Source organism: Euprymna scolopes, chromosome 34 (assembly GCF_053919585.1).
Source record: "Euprymna scolopes isolate OS-2025 chromosome 34, ASM5391958v1, whole genome shotgun sequence".
Classification (NCBI taxonomy): domain Eukaryota; kingdom Metazoa; phylum Mollusca; class Cephalopoda; order Sepiida; family Sepiolidae; genus Euprymna; species Euprymna scolopes.
The window spans coordinates 76,846,416-76,868,839 of NC_136515.1; the positions used below are offsets into that span (position 1 = coordinate 76,846,416).

The 22,424-nt window shown below is 35.3% G+C and overlaps 1 non-coding gene across 1 annotated transcript; it reads right to left on the minus strand.

The window, feature by feature from the left end:
- Nucleotides 1–17,994: 17,994 nt before the first annotated feature.
- On the minus strand, nt 17,995–18,067 carry Trnar-acg (transfer RNA arginine (anticodon ACG)). The gene has a single exon. It is a non-coding gene; the product is annotated as a tRNA-Arg (tRNA).
- Between the last annotated feature and the right edge of the window lie 4,357 nt (nt 18,068–22,424).

Below are 22,424 nucleotides of genomic sequence, written 5' to 3' on the forward strand. Positions count from 1 at the left end.
GAACCAAACGACCTGCCCCAGCATAGTATAAACACCCCGAACAACTCATGTTAAGAACGGCTTTCGGAATACCCCCCCCCCCATGTTAAGAACGGCTTTCGGAATACCCCCCCCCCATGTTAAGAACGGCTTTCGGAATACCTCCCCCCCCCCAACCTCCCCATGTTAAGAACGGCTTTCGGAATAACCCCCCCCCCCAACCTCCCCATGTTAAGAACGGCTTTCGGAATACCCCCCCCATGTTAAGAACGGCTTTCGGAATACCCCCCCATGTTAAGAACGGCTTTCGGAATACCTCCCCCCCCAACCTCCCCATGTTAAGAACGGCTTTCGGAATACCTCCCCCCCCAACCTCCCCATGTTAAGAACGGCTTTCGGAATACCCCCCCCACCCTCCCCATGTTAAGAACGGCTTTCGAAGGAGGTTTTTATTCCGAAAACGTTCTTAATATGAGGAGGTTAGGGTGTTTATAATACGATGGGGCATGTCGTAAAAATTTACCGAACCCCCTTCTTAAAAGTCATCAAATTTATGTTTTCAAAATTTTTTCAGTTAATATCATACTTAAGTCTGTAATCTGTGATAATCGCCCAAAAAATGTTTTAAAACAATTGTAAACCACACATTTTTAAGGGCGGTACTCTTGTACAGGTGCGCCAGTTATATATAGGTGGCAGAAGGGAAGAGGAAGGGGGAGTTTCAGAAAAGTGCATTTTGTTTCCTCTAGATGGCACTGTCAGTCGTAGATAAGTAAATTTGTTTATGGCGCGCGCATGCACGTAAAAAGATGGCCGCCAAAGAATACAATGCATAATACAGTTTTTTATATCTCGATGACTATTTATTTTGGAAAAATTCCTATGCGATTTTCGTATTCAGCATAGTTGAAAACCCATGAAAGTCGTCATTTTAAAGAAAATTGTGGAGGTGGACCTAATGTAAAAATTTACCAGTATTTTTTTAGATTAAGTCCAACTCATAGTTCACATTCGAACTGTCGACTTTTATAGGTTTTTCGGGTATGCTGACAACGAAGAACGGCTTTCAGAATAAACACCTCCAAGCTCCCCATGTTAAGAACAGCTTTCGGAATAAACACCCCCAACCTTGTCAGCATACTCAAAAACCTATAAAAGTTGACATTTTGAATATGAACGCCGAGTTTTTGATTTTGTTGGCATATGCGTGTTGCGGGTTCGGTCGTCCGGAGATAATCGACGCAACAACTAACAAGGTAAACACTGGTAAAAGGTAAGCAGCAAAAAGGCAAAGAAGAATGACAGACACAGGTTGTTTGGTTAAAGACGAGGGTTCGCCTTTTATTTGTAAAGGAAACGAAAAGTCGTATGATCTGGATGCTGGTTGTCCAGAAGGTCGCACATCATCGGAGGCTAAAGTCTGGATGTCTGGAACAGGTACTCTAGATGTAGCGTGGTTTAAGGTCGTTCACTGGGACTGGACGATCGGCTGGCCGTCCAGTCGATCCGGAACGGTCGGTGGACACTGAGAACGTGGGGTCAGTGTTAAGGAAGGGACGACACTGAGAATGGAGGATCAGTGTTAAGAAATGGACGGTTGGTCGGGGGCCAGGTGCAAGCGAGGTTGCAGACCAGAGGAACAAGGTGCGAGCGAGGTAGCAAACCAGAGGTGCGAGGTGCAAGAGAGGTTGCAGGCCAGAGGTGCAGGTGAGGTTGCAGGCCGGAGGAGCCAGGTGCAAGTGAGGTTGCAGGCCAGAGGAGCGAGGTGCAAGCAAGGTTGCAGACTGGAGGAGCAAGGTGCAAGCGAGGTTGCAGGCCGGAGGAGCGAGGTGCAAGCGAGGTTGCAGGCTGGAGGAGCTGGAGGCACCAAGAGCTGGAAAGGCTGCGGGAATGAGCAGGAAGCTGCTGGAGTGAACTGGAAGCACTGGAGACTGGGAGTGAAGTTCGGTGCTGGTGGGTCTCAGGAAGCAAGCAGTAGTGAATCGCATTAGTGAAAAAACTTATTAGCCCTGATAAGGGCTGGTTGTTTAGCCCTAATAAGGGCTGTTTGAACTGATGCTGAGACGGCTGCTGCTGCTGCTGGTGGAATCCTTCAGCGCTGTTGGATTCGGTCGACATCACTGGTAGCGTCAGTAATCACTTCGGGAGCTTTCTGCTACTCCCCTGGCCAGGGCTGGTGCCCAGCCGAAACTGATGTATTTATTTGCTTCCGCACTCAGCAAATTAGGAACAAGACCGTTTTTTAACGTGGAGAGTGAAGGGGATACTGACAATTGGTATGAAGGTTGTATTTATTTGCTTCCCCACTGTGCAAATTAGGCACAAGGTCGTTTTTTAATGTGGAGAGAAGGGGGAGGAGGGAGGGAAAGGGGGACCAGCTCCTGATGGGTGAGAAATGGGATGAAGGAGATGGATCTAATGTAAAAATTTACCAAAAGTTTTTACAGTGTACGAAAATAATGAACATGCGAAACCCAAATCGTGTTTACATTATTGACGCCTTAAAACAACGTTCCAATTTTGAAGCTGTAAACACAGCTGTGTTTAAAAAATCTAGCAAAAATCAACTAATGGACAGATTTTTATTAAATAGATATTCAATTTTAAATTAATAAACTTCTATTTTTTTTTACATAGGCATCACCACTTATCAAGATCAAAAGGCCACTCGAGGATAAGGGTTAAAGAGTGTACAGTAGAAATTGGCAATATAGTAATCATTAGTAATGGAAATTCGGTAAATTTGTTAACTTATATGGAACAGCTCATCAAAAACTTGTTTACATTAGACTTGAAGACAACCATATTGTAGTCAGCTGTTAAGCAGGAAAACGGAAGACAATTCTGTGAGAAACTTTGTTCATGGAATCTACGTTTAGGTTAAGGCACAGATAAAGAGTGGGGGAAATTATCGATAGTGTTTTCAGCTAGACGGGTGTTTCTTGTGAAAGTTTGGTGAAGGGAGACCATAGATTTGAGCTCAGCTGAGCACTTGCCATGGAAATAACGATAAAGCAGAGACAAACTTGCAACATCTCTTCTGTGAGATAGAGGTTGCAGGAAAGAGAAAAGGACATCCCCTACGAGGCTACGAAGTCTATTTTGAACTCTATCAAACCAGGATAAGTCCTTTTTATCAGCTCCTGCCCAAATGTGGCAACAGTACTCCATCCTTGGACGAACTTTGCTCTTATATAGATAGAGAATTGCATCAGCAGTGAGATATCTATTGGATCGATAGAAGTATCCCACCATTTTTCCAGCAGCCTCGGCAATGGATTTAATATATGTGTTCCATTTAAGATCAGGAATAAAGGGCAAGCCCAGAAGCTTGTCAAAACATGAGGCCTCTTCAAGACGAGAACCATTCATTTCAATTGGTGCCAGATGGGGATCAGAGCATTGATGATGTAAAGATAAAAGCTTGGTTTTAGATGCATTAAAAGTAACATGCCACCTCTTTCCCTATTGTACCACTTGCTCAAGATCAGAAGGGAGAGAATCAAAGAGAACTTGGTCGTTTACTGTCTTAGATGTGCTACCATAAATAATAGTGTCATCAGCATAAATGTCTATGAATGATGTAAGGATGTGATTTGGAAGATCATTAATGTAGATCAGGAAAAGAGTTGGGCCCAGGATAGACCCCTGAGGGACTCCAGTATTAATACTGGAGCTTCTGATTTCTGCCCATCAACCACTACTCTTATGAACCTAATAGAGAGAAATGATTTAATAATTGAGAAGACATTTCCAGCTATACCGTAGCTGGAGATCTTCTGAAGTAAACCTTTATGCCATACTCTATCAAAGGCCTTTGATATGTCAAGAGCAATTCTCCTAGAAAGGTAGCCTCCGCCGAGAGATTCGCCAATCCTATGAGATATAACTGTAAGCACATCTGCTGTAGATCTAGCAGAACGGAAACCATATTGCGTGTCATTAAGAAAGTTATTTTTGCTGAGATGGTTGATTACTTCTGTATTTAACACAGATTCCAGCAACTTACTCATGACACACAGGAGACTTATTGGCCTGTACTGAGGGAGAGATGAGCAATCACTTGAATTCTTAAATACAGGGCATACTGATGAGATTTTCCAGGGTGATGGGAAGCAATTCTCCTTAAGACAACGTTTAAACAGTTTTGTAAGGATGGGCGCTAGTTCTGGTTGAAGTCTTTTGAGTACTATAATTCGAATACCGTCAGGACCGGTTGCTTTACTGGAATCAAGGTTCTTTATTAGCTTGGCAACATCATGTACAGATATTTGTATATCACATAGCGTGTTTTCTGATACAGGAGGAAATATTGGAGATTGGCGACCTTGGTCGCAAAGGGTAGAATTGACTGCAAAATTCTTGGCAAAGAGTTTGGCTTTGTCTGATGCTGACGAGATTATCCCAGGTCCATTGATGATAGTTGGAATAGAGCACACGCTTCTGTTCAGGATTCTGTTTGCTATTTGCCAAAACTGATGGGAACCAAGCCGCTGCTCAGCTACTTTGGACTTGACGGACTGAACATACAACTCTCGTGCGTTCTTTATTACTTTTTTACAGTGGTTGCTGGCAGTTCTGAAAGCGGCTTTAGTCTCAGTACATCTATTACGTTAGCAGCAATGGAAAAAGTGATTTCTCTGCACAATGGCAGCAGCACATTCTGGAGAGAACCACGGCTGGCTGTTAGGTTTTTGCTGGAATTTTTTCGAGGGTATGAAACGGTCTATACCTACAATTAACCATTCCATCAGGTCTGATACTATAAAGGACACATCCTTTTTAAACATGGAACACAGAGGTAGATCTGATATAAATGTACCAGGAAACCGGAAGAGAATTCCAAAGTCCTGCCATTCTAGGGAAGAAGCTATTAGAGTAAAAGACTTTCTTACATCTAGGGATCTCAACTGTGTAGGGGTGGGACTTTGCTGCTTGTCGGGTTTGTTGGGGGTATTTTCGTTGAGGGGGTACAAGTGCTTGTAGTTTGCCAGAGCATCCACCATTAAAATACTTATAAAACAGGCAGACGGATGCAACATTTCGTAGGTGGGACAGGGGCTGAAGTTTAGATGACAATTCAAGACCTGTTAGGTTGGCGACTCGCTTTTGGACCCTGTCCAGGAGTGAGAGACTATTAGCAGATGCATCAGCCCAAATTTGACAGCAGTACTCCATACATGGGCGAATGGTGGCTTTGTAGAGGTACAGGATACTTTCAGGCGTAAGTAACTTTCTAGCACGATAAAGAAATCCCACCTTCTTTGCAGCAGCCTTAGCAATGATCTCAATGTATCTATTCCAACTCATGTTTCCTGTGAACGTTAAGCCAAGGAGCTTGAAAGAAGTGCTCTCAGGTAAAATATCTCTAGCCATAGCTATTGGTCGTTGGTAAGATTTTGTGTTATGATTAAAGGAAACTAGCTTTGTCTTGCCAGCGTTGAACGTTACCATCCATTTATGACCCCATTCCACTAGAGACTGAAGATCTTCCTCTAGGGTTTCGGCCATTACCTTAGATATGTGCTCATTAGTTTTCCCCATGTGCCTGCTATAGAGCGTGGTGTCGTCGGCAAATATACCCATCTCAGAGACAATTTTATCAGGTAAGTCATTTATGAATATCAGAAATAATAAAGGTCCAAGGATCGATCCCTGAGGTACACCAGTATATATATAAAATTTTTTGGACGTACGCCCATCGAGGACAACCTGGATTCTTCTCTCATTTAAGAAGGATCTAATTATGCTAAGCATTCGTCCAGTAATACCATAGGATTTTATTTTCATGAGAAGACTATAGTGCCATAACCTGTCAAAAGCCTTAGACGTATCTAGGGCAAATGTCCTCTCCCCTCCCCTGCTTTATCCAGTGCTTGGTATAAACGTTCAGAGATAACAGTTAGAATATCTGCAGTAGAACGGGCTTGTCTAAATCCATGTTGGTGGTCTGAGAGAAGTTTAGCAGCTATAAGGTGGTGGACTAGAGCTTAATTAATTAAGGACTCAAATATTTTGGCGAAAAGAGGGAGGAGGCTAATTGGGCGATAATTTAATGGGTCAGTTCTCTCGCCAGAGTTTTTGTAAACTAGTACCAGAGAAGCAGTTTTCCAGCAGCCAGGAAAGCAAGATTCGTTAAGGCATTCGTTAACGAGTTTAGAGAGAACATGTTATGAAAACTAAACAAAATAAATTTAGGTTCATAAAAATTGAAACATTTTGTTTAAAGCTGAAGAGTTTTAATAATTAAAAAATAGTTATATATATAGTCTTGTTTATAGTATTCCGAATTTTACTGGGTTTATATAATTGAAAATTCAGTAATTGTTCATTTATATATATAAATTCGTATTCCTGTCTGTTTGTTTGTTTGTTCATAATTTGATTAGTATATACAAAACGTGTCTTACTTAATCTCCTTTATTTCTATATATAGTACGATACTTGGAAAAATATACAATTAAGAGATCACCTTATTTGCATATGACATTAAGAAAAATCTATTTTACTAAATAGCGGTATTTTAATTAATGTTTTTAGGGGAGACTTATTTTAAGTATTCTATTTAAAATTGTATTGAATAAATTTGAAACAACAATTACGTTGATAATATATTTAATTTAATTTATTTTGGAATTAATTTTTCCAACAGCGACCTTTTTTAAAAATTTTTTTTAGAGTTATTTGCCCCTAGATGCTATCCATAAAAAAAAAACAAACGTTTACCAAATATCATTTAGTAATTTCATTAAGTTTCTAACTGGAAAAATAATTCCATGAAGATAGAAAAAATGTTTGGCTTTTATTGTTTTTTTTTAATATTAAAAAAATTAAAGATTTCAGTTGTTTATTTTATCTTATTCCCTACGGCAATACAGAAATCGGTAAATTTTTACCACATAATTAATACCTAAAAAATGAAGGTCTACTGCCCCCCCCACTAAATTCCACAATTTACACGTTTTTTTTCTTTCTTGACATTAATTACAAACTTAATTTTCTAATTATAAAGGTAACTTTATAAGACGTGACCCAGCGGCGTTTAACCCCTAAATAAAATGGAGGTCTACCTTTTTCAGCGTGATATATTTAAACAGCCTTTATAAATATGAGCGAAAAAAATTTTGAAAATAAAAAAAATAACATGTTAGAGTGGGGAATCACTTTTCTGTATAAATTTAACGTAAAATGAGCACCTACTTTTTGGCCACCAAGTGTTCAACGAGAAATGTCACCTCTAGCATTTTTTCAAGTTTGGCGATTGACGGGGACGGCAAAATCTGACAAATACAATTTGTTTTTTTTTTCTGTTGTGGTGGTGTGATTACATTGGAAACATAAAATAACGATAAATTTTATTATTTTTTATGAGACCATTCTCTACTTTCACCTAACAATTTATTAAACAAAAAAAAAAAGCTAAAAATATGACAAATTCATTTTCTTTTTTTTTGGGGGGGGTTACATTAGAAACATAAAACTGCAAATAAAAAGCAAATCGAAAAGCCCCCCCCCCTAAAGTAGCAAATCTAAAGTTTCCTTTATTTACAAAAAAAAAAAAAGCCAATCAAAAAAGTGCCCTTACAAAAAAATAAAGATAAATGTGTAGTTTAGCGGCATAAATTATTTGACTGACAAGAAAATGATAAAAATTATTTATTTTTATGTAAAACATTATTAGGCTGAAAGGGTGAAATAAGACACAATAAAATCATTCTTTATGTTTTTTTTTATCAATTTTATTAGACTAAAAGTGCACGCCTTACATGTTTAAAATTTGGCATTTTTTAGGTTTGCTAGATTGGCTTTTTTAATGCCAAATTTGGCCTTTTTACGCTCTTTCATTACCAAAAAAAAAAAAAAAAAAGAATATGGCAGCCAAAAACATAGTTCATGAAAGAGCTTAAAAAGGCCAATCTGACAAAGCTTAGAAAGGCCAAATTTTAAAAGCAATTTAATTATTTTTTATGAGACCATTCTCTACTTTCACCTAACAATTTATTAAACAAAACAAAGCCCAAAATATGACAAATTCATTTTTTTTTTGGGGGGGGGGGCTTCGATTAATAAATAAAAATTATAAAAAAATAATAAAAATGAAAATTTTCCTGGTTTTATTTCAGCCTTTGGGTCTAACAATGTATTTTATATGAAAATAGTTTTTATATTTTTTGTCTGGCAAGTAATTAACGCCACTAAACTACACATTTACCAAAATAAAAAAAAAATACACGCATTAATGTTTATAAACGTTATTTTTTTTAGGTCCACAAAATCGTGAGTTTTCTTAGGACTGATTCATTCTGCCGAAATATCTGGTGGAGAGGCTAGCAGATTCTTCTTTTTAGGGGCGATTACATGTACATGTTTTTATCCGTTCTTTTATTTTTGAAATTGTTGTGGGTTATCCACGTTACCCATGATGAAAATGATTAGTATAGTAGGCATGTTTCAAACGGAACTTCATGTCAACACAGGCAACGCTGGATACCCATGCTAGTATACCGATAAGATTTAAGCCTTAAAAGATGACTTAAGATGAGATGACTTAAACTGCAACAAATAGTGCATTTCATCGTTATTACTAGGGTTTCCAGACTATTCGGATATAATGTTTGAATTTGTCCGAATAGTCTTGAAACAATTGTAACTAACGATGAAATACAGTATTTGTTAATATCAATCCATTCCTTGATGTCTGTTTTTGTTAAAACAATATATATATATATATATATATATATATATATATATATATATATATATATATATATATATATATATATATATATATATATATAATACTTTGGAGTAATTGCGCCAAATCCGGGAGTAATTGCAACAACTAATAAAAAAAGTGCTCTTTATATGCATAGTTGCCAAAACTTGGCGCAACTACCCTGTACTTGGCGCAATTACCCCAAAGTACAGTATATATATAAAGCTATTATTTATTTCACTTACTTTAAAGTTGTAAAAAAAAAAAAAAATGAACATAAAATCAATAAAAAAAAAGGAATGATCGGGAAAGGGAAACAGAGAAAAAGACAGCGAAAAACGCAAAATGAAACGGAATTGAATTAATATATTTTTTATTTTAATGAAAAAAATTCTAAAGTTTCTTGTTTTGTGTTTTTATTAACCGACGTAAAAGTAAGCGTGGTGCGTTTCACCTAAATTTGAATCCAGTTTTTATAAAAACCTAACCCGGTGTTCGTCCGTATTTGTCTCCTGTGAACGGTAACAGACGGTGTAAATGGGTGGTGGTGGGAGGATGAATTTAATAGAGAGAGCAGCGAGGTATTGGCTAGGTAATATGCTTATAAAACACCTCAGATATCATGATGCAGTTTGTGCATAGGTCAAACTCGGAGAAGAAAAAATAAGTTCATTTTATTTATATAGATCGATAGAAGATAGAAGAAGATAGATATATAGATAGATAGATAGATAGAAGAAGATAGAAGATAGATAGAATAGAAGATAGATAGATGGATAGAAGATAGATAGATAGATTGATAGATAGATAGAAGATAGAAGATAGATAGATAGATAGATAGATAGATAGAAGATAGATAGACCGATAGAAGATAGAAGATAGATAGATAGACAGAAGATAGATATATAGATAGATAGATAGAAGATAGAAGATAGAAGATAGATAGAAGATAGATAGATAGAATAGAAGATAGATAGATAGAAGATAGATAGATAGATAGATAGAAGATAGAAGAAGATAGATAGATAGAAGATAGATAGATAGAAGAAGATAGATAGATAGACAGAAGATAGATAGATAGATAGATAGATAGAAGATAGATAGATAGATAGATAAAAGAAGAAAGATAGAAGAAGATAGAAGATAGATAGAAGATAGAAGATAGAAGATAGAAGAAGATAGATAGATAGATAGAAGATAGATAGATAAAAAATAGATAGATAGATAGAAGAAGATAGAAGATAGATAAAAGATAGATTGATAGAAGATAGAAGAAGATAGAAGATAGATAGAAGATAGATAGATCGAAAAGAAAGAAGATAGAAGAATAGATTAGATAGAGAAGAGATAATTAGTTAAATTACGACACCCCCCCCCAAAAAAAACCAACAGCAAAACAAACAAACAAATAAACAAAAAAAAAAACAGAATTCTAAAAAAGATAATTAATTGTTAAAAGATTTAAATAGAATAAAATTCCAGTATTCCTTGATACAAACATAGATTTTCAAGTAATTTAAAAAATAAATTTTTTTTTAACAAAAGAGTCACCATTTATGAAGGCTCAGAGTTCATTCGAGGATAAAGGTTAATGAGTGTACAGTTGTCAATGGGACAATATTGTAGTAATCGTTAGTAGTGTAAATTGATAAATTGGATTACTTAAGGGGATGGTTTATTAAGAACTTGTTTATGTTGAACTGAAGACGACCATATTGTAGTTAGCTGGGAAGTAGGGAAACGGAAGAGAGTTCCAGAGATGGGCAATTCTGAGAAAGAAACTTTGTTCATGGAATCTATGTTTAGGTTTAGACACAGATAAAGAGTGAGAAAAATTATTGATAGTGATTTCAACTAACCAAGTGCTTTTTGTGAAATTTTAGCAAGGGGTGACCATAGATTGGAGCTCAAACGAGCACTTGCCATGTAAATAATGATAAAGCAGAGAAAACGTCTCTTCTGTGGGAAAGAGGTTGCAGGGAAGGGCAAAAGGGCATCCCCTATTGGCCCACGAAGTCTCTATCAAAGCAGGATAAGAAGCTTCTTGCAGCTCCTGCCCAGATGTGGCAACAGTACTCCATCCTTGGATGTACTTAAAAAGTATTTTCATATAATATAAAAAATGACAATTGGCAATTATAAAATAGCAAATTCAACTACAACTTGAAATTATTTTAATTGTTAAAAGATGTTTATTTCTAGGGGGACAACTTGATTTTAGCGCTTATTTTCAAAAAAAAATGTATGGAGGTCTTTAAATAATAAAATTAACATAAATCATAGCAAAACAAAAAAAAAACAAAAACAAACAACAATGCATGTTTTTTTATGAAGACTTGGTAGTAGTTATGTTACATGATAAGGGCTGCCCCCTTTTCATGTAAGTATAAAAATAGAGAGATTTAGTTAAAATGAAAATGAAACGTAATTTAGGTTTAGAAATAGATTACGAGAGAGAATTAGCAATGGAATGTGAAAACAAACCATTGTTTAGCTTAGAGATAAAATAGTTTCAAGAAAAGAATGTGCGTTGTTAATTCTCTTATGAAAAATTCAATTGAGGAATGCAACTACAAGATAATTTAATAAACATGTTTTTAACATATTGGAAATATAGGTTACTGGGAATATAGGTTAAAATTCCTTTTGTAAACAAAGGAAAAGTTTTAAACACGCATTTCCAGAACACGTGAAAGAAGACACATATTTTAACATGTGTATGACGTCATGGAAAATGGGAAGTTCTCGATATAGTTAGAAACTTTAGAGAAACTGAGAGAAACTGGGAGAGAGTCGGAGGACGACAGACGATAGTCTGCAGTTGGGATTCGAACTTCTAGAAGAGAGACGATCACTTTTGAAACTTAGAATGTGAAGCTTTGAATTTTTGATGATGAAAACCACGACCGGTCGGGAGAAGAAATACACCCATCATGTGTTTTTATAAACGTCGTCTTTGTGTTGTAATTCTACCAAAAGGTAAAGTGAAAATTGTTATCATATGTCTTATGTATATCATGTGTTTTAAAATGTCTTTACATACACATCTTACATACACAATATGAACACTAAGACTGTCTCCTCACTCTAAGAGCTTCTATTACTCTTCTAAGTATGAACGTTTTATATATATGAACCGTCATAACACGAACAATCTCTCTTACAACAACATCTCTCTCTAAGACTCTCAACGACAAACTCTTAATAAGCATCACTTTTAATAAGACTTAATAATGAATTATATAACAGTTAGCCAATCCCAGAAAGCTTTTATTGGGAGAAGGCATGGTCCTATGGTTTCTGCCCTCTCAGGTTTGGAGTGTCTACCATTATTACCAATTATGTCACCTAGGTATTTTATCTCGTTCATGATATAAAAAGTGACACTTAACTACTTTCACTTTAAAACTGAAACTTTGAATTCTTTTACAAACCTCAGGTATGTGTTTGCGATGCTCGCCTGTGGATTTACTGGCAATGACGATGTTGTCCAAATAGGCGCAAGTAAAGTCAAGGCCATCCAGCATGGTGTCCATGTCCTGCTGGAAGATCATGGGTGCTTGTAGAGTCTCTTGTGCATATTAATGCAGAGGAGGTTAAAACATTCTTCCTCGACGAGAATCTCTAAGTACACGTCGTTTAAATCCACCTTACAAAATATTTTATCACCGTTTAGTTTGTTGAATACTTCCTCTGGTGTGGGGAGGGGATAGTGGTAATCCTTTAGAGCTGCATCCAAGACCATGGAGAAATGTGCACATACACAAATCTAATTGGTCTTTTTGAATACATATACAGTAGGAGCTGCCCAATCGATAATATTACGGCCTTTTATAGCCAATCCAGTTCATTACCGATTTCCTCAGTTGTTGCAAACAGGGCGTTTTGTTTCTTCCTGCAAACGGATAGAACGTTTTACTTCAAATTGAATCTGGCTAAAGCCTTGGTACATCTTTCGAGACCTGATGAGAAAATTTCTGGAATGGATTGATAATAACAAATACTGTATTTCATCGTTAGTTACAATTGTTTCAAGACTATTCGGACAAATTCAAACATTATATCCGAATAGGAAGTTTTTGTGCCTCTGTAGACCAGTCTTCTACTTTATGGCAGAATTTGTTCTTAGGTTAGTCCCACAATTCAAATCGCTCCATCCAATCCGTTCACTTTTTTAAATGTCACTTTATCGCCTTTATTTACTTTCTTGTCACTGCTTGCGCTGACTTATTCGTCTTATGGATGGTTATAGATAGATAGAAGAAGAAAGATAGATAGAAGAAGATAGATAGAAGATAGATAGAAGATAGATAGATAGATAGATAGAAAAGAAAGAAGATAGAAGAATAGATAGATAGAGAAGAGATAATTAGTTAAATTACGGCAACAACCAAAAAAACAAACAAAAAAAACAGAATTCTGAAAACGAGTTCCAGAGATGTGCAGTTCTAAGAAAGAAACTTTGTTCATGGAATCTATGTTTAGGTTTTCCATGTTTGTAGGTTGATAATGGACAGGTATGAACCAGAGTTCAACTGTAACTCCACTATCTTATTGAGGATGTTGACAGTGATATATTTCCATAGGTTCTTCTCTGCTTCCCTGTTGGATCTTGTTTGTCGGGCCCCATTTTTTTTGTTCCTTGGCAATGTGGCCTTTCCTCCCACACTCATTGCATATTTTATTTTTGTAACGGACCAATGTTGTCTGCTGCAATGCTTGCATGGCCTTGTGGACGAGTTAGGTTTGGAGATTGGATGGCCATTCTTTAGTTATGCCTGGTTTTTCTTCTTGTTTGTATATTTTTTCCCATGAGAGTAATCCTTTGGTCTTAAACTAGTTCTTCGCACATATGCCTGATTCCTCGATGTTTCATGAGTCGTTCTTTACACTAACTACACATTGACAATCCTCGGCCAACTTCTGGAGAGTGAGCCTTTGTTCGCTTTCGAGTCTAGATAGAACTTGTCATCTCATCTCTGCATTTTTTGAAAAAATCAACCATTTGAAATCGTCCGCTGATAATTCAGCTAGACAAAAATCGCCACAGTGTTTGTTAACAATAGACACAAAGGTGATATAGTCTTCGTCGTTGTGTTTTGTCAGGTTGAAGCACTTCCATCTCTTGTGAAAAAGTGTCGTATTTTGGCTGAAGAGTTCAAATAAGAGCTTGATCGCTTCAGAGAATTCCAGCTTCCTCGTCTTCCTGTGTAAAATGAACTTACTGTGTTCTGTGGTCCCTACCTTCCGTAGAAGTAGGCGGAACTTTTTGGCATTGCTCCACTCTTGGCAATCAACAATGAATAAGTTCGTGTATCTTCTATAAAAAGTGTCAAATTTCATATCCTGCTCGGGTAGGTAGTTAAACATATCAATAGTGTTTTGGGAAAATGCGGTGCTGTCATCACTGTATTCCATCTTATTCAACACTTTCTAAAATAATTCTTCATGCAAAAATTACTGCAACAAAAATGGTTTCTTTGCTTGCTAGCAAAAAAATGTCTTTGTTTCCTAAAATAAAATGTTTATTTCCAATGAGAGTCAAAAAAAAATATTCAAAACTCGAGGATAAAAAGACTTGAACAAAAGTTCGCAATGAATTAATCAATGAACAAGTCAACTGTGATACAATTGCACAAAATTAGGTCAATCTTTAAAATGGGCAGTTTCTTTTCTTCAAAGAGGAAGTTGTGTTTTCCAACTGAGAAGCCTAATTTGCATAAAAAATGAACAGCTATATTTAGAATTTAGATCAATTCTTTTTTTTTCTTTGTCCCCATAAAGTACATCGTAACGTTTTTTCTTATTTCTTTTTCATTTGTCACAAATAAGAAGTTCAAACTACAAAACGCCTTATAACAAGGATGGAATACTGCTGCCATATCTGGGCAGGAGCTGCTAAAAACAGCCTATCCTGCCTTGACAGAGTACAAAATAGACTTCGTGGCTTAGTGGGGGATGCCCTTTTCTCTACCCTGCAACCTCTCTCCCACAGAAGAGACGTTGCGAGCCTATCCTTATTTTATCGTTATTTCCATGGCAGGTGCTCGTCAGAACTCCAATCTCTGGCCCCCCTCGCCAATCTTTCACGGAAAACACCCGTCTAGCTGAATCCACTGTAAAAAATTTCCCCCATCTTTATCTGTGCTTAAATCAAAACGTGGATTCCATGAACAAAGCTTCTTTCTTAGAACTGCACGCCTGTGGAACACTGTTCCGTCTGTCTGCTTCCCACCTCACTACAACTTGGATGTGTTCAAGTCCAACGTTAACAAATTCCTAATGAACAGCCCCCTCAAGTAAACACTTCATCAAATCTCCACACTAACGTAATGTACTTGCAATAACCCTTATCCCTGAGTGGCTTCCGGGCCTTGATAAGTGGTGACTACCGTGTAAAAAAACAAACAAAAAAAAAACAGAATTTTTTTTCCAGAAACAAATATTACTCTTTGCACAACTTAACAAGAAATAAATTAAAACATATCTATACATTTATTTAATTTTCTATGAAACTAATTATAAAATGTATGTATTTTATTTCCTGTTATCTTTATTAAACCTACTTATATTAAACGATTTTTTAAATTATGTTGATAAATGATATATTTATCTAGTTTTATTGTTATTTTATTATATATTAGTTATTTATTAATCCAATTTGTATTATAAATTGTTTATATTATTTATTTAAATCAAATAATATTAACATGTAAAACGATGCAATATAAAATAACATATATTTTGTGACTTCTATCGCGCGATATCCAAAGAACTTTTCAGCATTGCCCTAGTATTTGCCGAGGCATACACTGATATATCCTCAGAAGAAATCCACATTATTAAAAAATGTAGAAAATCAGTTCTAGTAAATAACAATAACCAATGGATAAAATCTGAAATGACAAATTCGTTTGATTTGGTGATGGGTACCTGGATTCTGCAGAGGCATCAGATCTTGTGGGATTATTCATTCTATATACCCTCATAAGCATATTTTATACTTTGAATATCGGCCTATATAGAGATGATGGAGTAGCTATAATAAAGACTCCAACAAAGTCAAGGGAGATAACTTGAAGAAAATCATACACAAGGAAATGAAAATATTAGGCATAAAAGTAGACGTACTAGCTAACATAAAAATAACAAACTTCCTGGACGTCACGTTAAACTTAGATAAAAACACATATGGACCCTACTTAAAAAATAACGCTAACCCAATATACGTAAACCCTAAGTCCAATCACCCACCATCAATTATAAAACAGATTCCTAACTCGATCGTAAGTAGACTCAGCAATAACTCATGCGATGAAAATCTATTTAACAGGTCAATTAATATCTACGAAACAGCTCTAAAAAATAGTGGATAGAAAAATATTGATATCAAATACAAACCACAAAACACCAATAACTATAAATAAAATTAAAAATAGAAGAAAAAGAAATATAATCTGATATACGGCGCCATACAATCAAATGTTAAAAACAAAACTTGATAAGAAATTTCTAGATCTCATCGAAAAGCACTTCCCGTAACCAATCCTTTACACAAAATTTTTAATAAAAATAACATAAAGTTATCATACAGCTGCTGTGAAAATTTAGAGATGATAATTAAAGCACATAATAACAAAATATTAAATAAAAGCAATGAAAACAACAACAAAATAAACAATAAAAAAGTGGCCACCATGATAAAAATATAACTAACACAAAGGACACATATATAACTAGCAGAAATAATAATAATAATAATAATAATAATAATAATAATAATAATAATAATAATAATAATAATAATAATAATAATAAACCAAACCCGGACAAGAACAACCATACTATAAATAAACATACTAATAACGAACAAGATAAATGCAACTGTAGACACCGCACACTTTGCCCAGTTCAAAATAAATGTCTAACTAAAAGCGTAGTTTACCAGGCAACAATATTTGCGAAAGAAAACCCGAATAACAAGAAATATTATGTAGATATGACTTCCTTAGATTTCAAAACTCGATATTATGACAACAAAAGTACATTAAAAAATAAAACACACCGAACGAAAACAACTCTAGCAAACAAATACTGAAAACTCAAGGAAAGCGGATGTTCGCCGGTAGTCAAATGGAAAATAGTAAGATAAGCAAACACATGTAGAGACCTTGACGATCCATGTAAATTATGCCTTCACGAAAAATTTGCTATCCTATACTTTAAAGAACCCCAAGATCTATTAAACTGTAGGAGAGAAATAGCAAACAACTGTGTTCACAGAATGAACTTTACTCTAGAATAGCGATACAAAATAACTTTAAAATTAACAATAAAAATAGAAAATAAATAAATAAAATAAACATACATATACATGAACTATCATCTCTCTCTCTCTCTATATATATATATATATATACATATATATACATATATATATATATAAACTAACATAAAAACACATTTAACCTAGTTTAAAATAGGTCAGAACGCTAGATATCTATGCTTCCCGCTAAAATAGCACACAAAAAAGGGTGAACCGGAGGTCAACTGGGCTTTTGTCCTGTGCCTGTCCATTGGCTGATTAGGAAGGGTGCGATGGAAATAGAAAGCTGATTGGTTAACTAAAAACTCAATAGAACATGCGTATATAAAAAAACGCAAGACTACCACAACTCCTCGCATAAGCCTGATGAATCCAAGCATGGATGAAACGCGGAATATTCTGTGTAGCTTAATTGACATATGTATTTTATAACTTACTATATATATATATATATATATATATATATATATATATATATATATATATATATATATATATATATATATATACTACTCTTTATAGATATGTCGGGTTATCATGCTTTTATATCTCTTTTTCTATTCTCACATGCGCTTTATTTATTTAGATCAATGCACCAATCATAAAAAATATTTTCTTATTTCAACTAATTAAATGAGTATTTTAATTAACACTTGAGAATTTGATCGTATTATGATTATTAAAAATGGTCATTACAACAACACATCTAATCTTCTTACATTTTCCTATTTACTTTTTATTTTATTTATAACTAGCGGCTATGCCACGTCGGCACACACAACGTGCAGTCAAACACAAAATCGAGTACACTCAACATCAAGTACACTCAACATCGTTTTACCATCAGCGCTTACCTTGTGAACTCGAAGCATGGGAAATTCCCATATGCATAAAGCAAAATGACTGAAAAAAATATACCATAAGGTTAAGGATAATGAGTAAACGTTAGATAAAATGATGGTTAAAATTATTACGAACTTGCCAGGATTCGAACCTGGGATCTTCTGATCCGTAGTCAGACGCGTTATCCATTGCGCCACAAGTCCTGTCCGTATGCCGAAAGATGTTATCGCGACTGTATACAGACAATGCTAAATTCCATTGACATGGGTAGGTAACTTTTTCGACAATTGCACGAAACGGCCCCAAAACCCTTATTTCGTGCTTTTTGTGTTACTTGACATTGTTCGTTATGGACCATATATAGATAAGGACAATCTAAGGACTCACACCTTCCAGGGGAGGGGGAAAAAAAAAGAATTTTTCAACACGGTGCATTATTGGTATATATATATATATATATATATATATATATATATATACACACACACACACACACACACACACACACACACACACATAAATAAATAGTGGCTTCCGGGCCTTGATAAGTAATGACCACCATGTAAAAAAAATATATATATGGATACGTGTGCATAAATTGTCCTTTACGTGTACAAGATCTGTGGGTATTGCTATTTACAAATAATTATTATAACCTTCAATAAAGTTACATCATTGCTAATTAGTAGCAAATAACTCGGATGGATTCACAATCACCCTCTATTTTTTTAACTGTTCATTATCGCTGTCATAACGAATGACTGCGTTCGATATTCATAAGTTTAGGTATGATATACATTCTGAGTTGCAATTACTATTATTACGAAACGTTTTAAGACTATTAAAAACAAATTTTTAAATATACTAATATATAAATATATATTAAACTAACAAATGGAATCGTAATAAATATTAGGGGTGGTCTAGGAAATCAGGTTTGGGTAAAGTGAATGAAAACAAACTACCACTATTAAACAAATTATGGGTCCGCTTTCTCCCTCTTCTCTCTTTCTTTTCTCTTCCTCTTCTTCCCTTTTTCCTTCTCCTCCATCTCCCTATGCTTCCTCTTCTCCCATCATTCTTTGCCCTTTTCCCTATCTTTCTTTTCTTTCTTACTCCCTATCTTTCTTGCTTCCTCTTTCTTACTCCCTTTCCTTTCTTTCTTACCCCCGTTCATGAGTATACTAAGAGAAAAAACATAATAATAAAAAAGAATTAAAAACACACTAGCTCATATAGGTTTTAAACTGGCAGCAGATAAACTAAGAAAACACTAGTTGAAGATAACATCTATTTACGCGTTGGCCCCCAAACTAAACTCCTCAACTACTAACCCAACCTACTTCATTCTCTAACCCCAACATAAAATAGAATAAACTAAGAAAACACTAGTTGAAAATAACATCTATTTACGCGTTGGCCCCCAAACTAAACTCCTCAACTTCTAACCCAACCTACTTCATTCTCTAACCCCAACATAAAATAGAATAAACTAAGAAAACACTAGTTGAAGATAACATCTATTTACGCGTTGGCCCCCAAACTAAACTCCTCAACTTCTAACCCAACCTACTTCATTCTCTAACCCCAACATAAAATAGAATAAACTAAGAAAACACTAGTTGAAAATAACATCTATTTACGCGTTGGCCCCCAAACTAAACTCCTCAACTTCTAACCCAACCTACTTCATTCTCTAACCCCAACATAAAATAGAATAAACTAAGAAAACACTAGTTGAAGATAACATCTATTTACGCGTTGGCCCCCAAACTAAACTCCTCAACTTCTAACCCTACCTACTTCATTCTCTAACCCCAACATAAAATAGAATAAATGAATAAGAAAATAAATACAGAAAGATAAAAATAAATAAATCCACACCCAATCAACCTTGTTCTCCGCACAGCTGAACTTCATCCCTTGACCCTTTTTTACTAAAAACCTTCTTTTGCTGAAAGTTGATTTTTGTTTTTCATTAAGAATTCCGTTTTTGAATATAAGCATTGTTGCCTGATGAGATCTCTAGTTACTAAATACTAGAAGGTCGAAACATGCTCATGACTGTGTAGCAACAAATTAATACTTATGTAAAGACAATTTAAAAGTATACACACACACACACACACACACACACGCATACATGTATGTATATAATCCACATTTTATTTTTTTCTTCTCCCCTTCCTTCCTCCCTGTACATATATTTTACAGTAATTGTAAATAAGTCGCTCTCATTTTCACCATTAATTTTAATTTCTTCCCCATATTTTCTTTTTTTTTTTTTTAAAGATCAAAATGCCATCGTTTGCCCCTGACGAGGATGGTGAAAGACGTCTAAGGTCTAAAAGAACGCTCTTCTCCGTCATATGTAAATTTTGTACCCCAAATAAACTCTTCTACTATTTTTCGAAAAAGGCACACCCGATCATAGATAAATGCCCTCAACCGGCCTTCAGGTTTAAAAAAGAAAAAAATCTCATCTTAAACTTTTTATTTCCTTTCTTAAATCTTGTTTAGAAAATAATGTAGCTCCTTGTTATATTTCCAAACGTATTTCTCATGCCAAATTGTCCCATAGTTTTATTATTTAGCGTCCTTTTCTTACCAACTATATTAAAAAATTTTTTCATGGCAACTTGAACACCTTTTGTCTAGTCGCCATCGTTTATGGCACTCTACCTACAGTTTTTTGTCCTTTGATTTCCTCCGTTTTTCTCGTCTTCTTGGGAATCATGACGAGATTAATACGAAATCATTTACTCGGAAATTCAACAAATATTTGTCGTTACTAATTAGGAATAGATTTTGTTCGGACAACACCAACCTTGATAAGCACCTTTTTTTCTTTTTTTTTTACACAGTGATCACTGTTATATATAGTTATTATTATTAGTATTAGACGATACCACTTGTGCGCGTATGTTACGTGAGTTCTTATTAGTAAAGATATGAGTCTTAGTGAGAGTTCTTGTCTTATTACATATGATGTTGTATCTTAGAGAGAGAGAGAGAGAGAGAGAGAGAGAGAGAGAGAGAGAGAGATGTGTATGTAATGACATTTTATAACACAGACATATAATAACAATACAATTTACCTTTTTGTAGAAATCACAAACACAAAGATGAGCTTTATCACAAAACACATGATGAATTTATTTCCTTACGACCGGTCGTGATTTCCTCATTAAGAATTCAAAGTTTCACATTTTAGTTTCTGAAGTGACGTCTCGCTTCAGACGTCCGCCTGTCTCTGAGTTTTCTCCCCTGACTGTCTCCCCTGACTGTCTCTGCGACCAACTAACTCTCACTTCCTATATTGAGAAATCCATGCATCCCGGCCACGTGAGCAAAATTCACGTGTTTCAACATGCGCGACTTTGCACGTTTCCGACATTGATTTCCCAATAACCTATTTTTTCTTGTGTTGTTTCCACAAAGGAATTCAACCTACATATCTAATTTATTTAACCCATATGTTATTATCCACATTCTTTTAACAATTGAATAGTTTATTTATTATTTATTTCATCCGAATTAACAATTTACTGGACATTCACTTTAAACCTATTGTTCTTTAAAACTTATGTCCAGGGTTCGATTTCTGCTTTCTCTTATTTTCATTTTAACTAATCTCTTTATTTTTATACTTACATGAACAGAGGACAGCCCTTATCATGTAACATCACCACTTATCAAGGCCCGGAAGCCACTCAGGGATAAGGGTTATTGCAAGTACATTACGTTAGTGTGGAGATTTGATGATGTGTTTAATTAAGGGGGCGGTTCATTAGGAATTTGTTAACATTGGACTTGAAGACATCCAAGTTGTAGTCCAGAGGGAAGCAGGCAGACGGAACAGAGTTCCACAGGCGTGCAGTTCTAAGAAAGAAGCTTTGTTCATGGAATCCGCGTTTTGATTTAGAGTGGGGGAAATTTTTCACAGTGGATTCAGCTAGACGGGTGTTTTTCGTGAAAGATTGGCGAGAGGGGACCAGAGATTGGAGTTCAGACGAGCACCTGCCATGAAAATAACGATAAAACAAGGATAGGCTCGCAACGTCTCTTCTGTGGGAGAGAGGTTGCAGGGTAGAGAAGCGTTTTCAATTTCTCCAGCGTGGTCCTTTCTGATTCTGAGAAACTTGTTTTATCTAAATGTTTTAATGTTTGTGTTCCTCTCAAATGCATCAGAGATATTACGGTTCTCTCTGAATTTGAAATTTTGTCTTCTCCGTCAAAACATCACACCCCTCTTTCCTCGGATAGTATTCTTATAGCAATTCGTCGAGTGATTTGAGGAATTTTGTCTGGAAAAAAAATACCATTTTTCTGCTGTACTTAATTTAAAGAAAAATAAAGATATTTATCGTTCCAGACTCGACAAAGGTGCCGGCGTAGTCGCCCTGAACCATACTGAATATATTAATAGAATGCCAAATATTTTAGATGGCACTACAAACTTTTTTTAAAATCTGCTCGGTCGACTCGTGTAATAATACTTTGAATATTGAAGACAAATTGCAAAAAAAAAAAACAAAAAAAAAAAACACTTGCACTTAT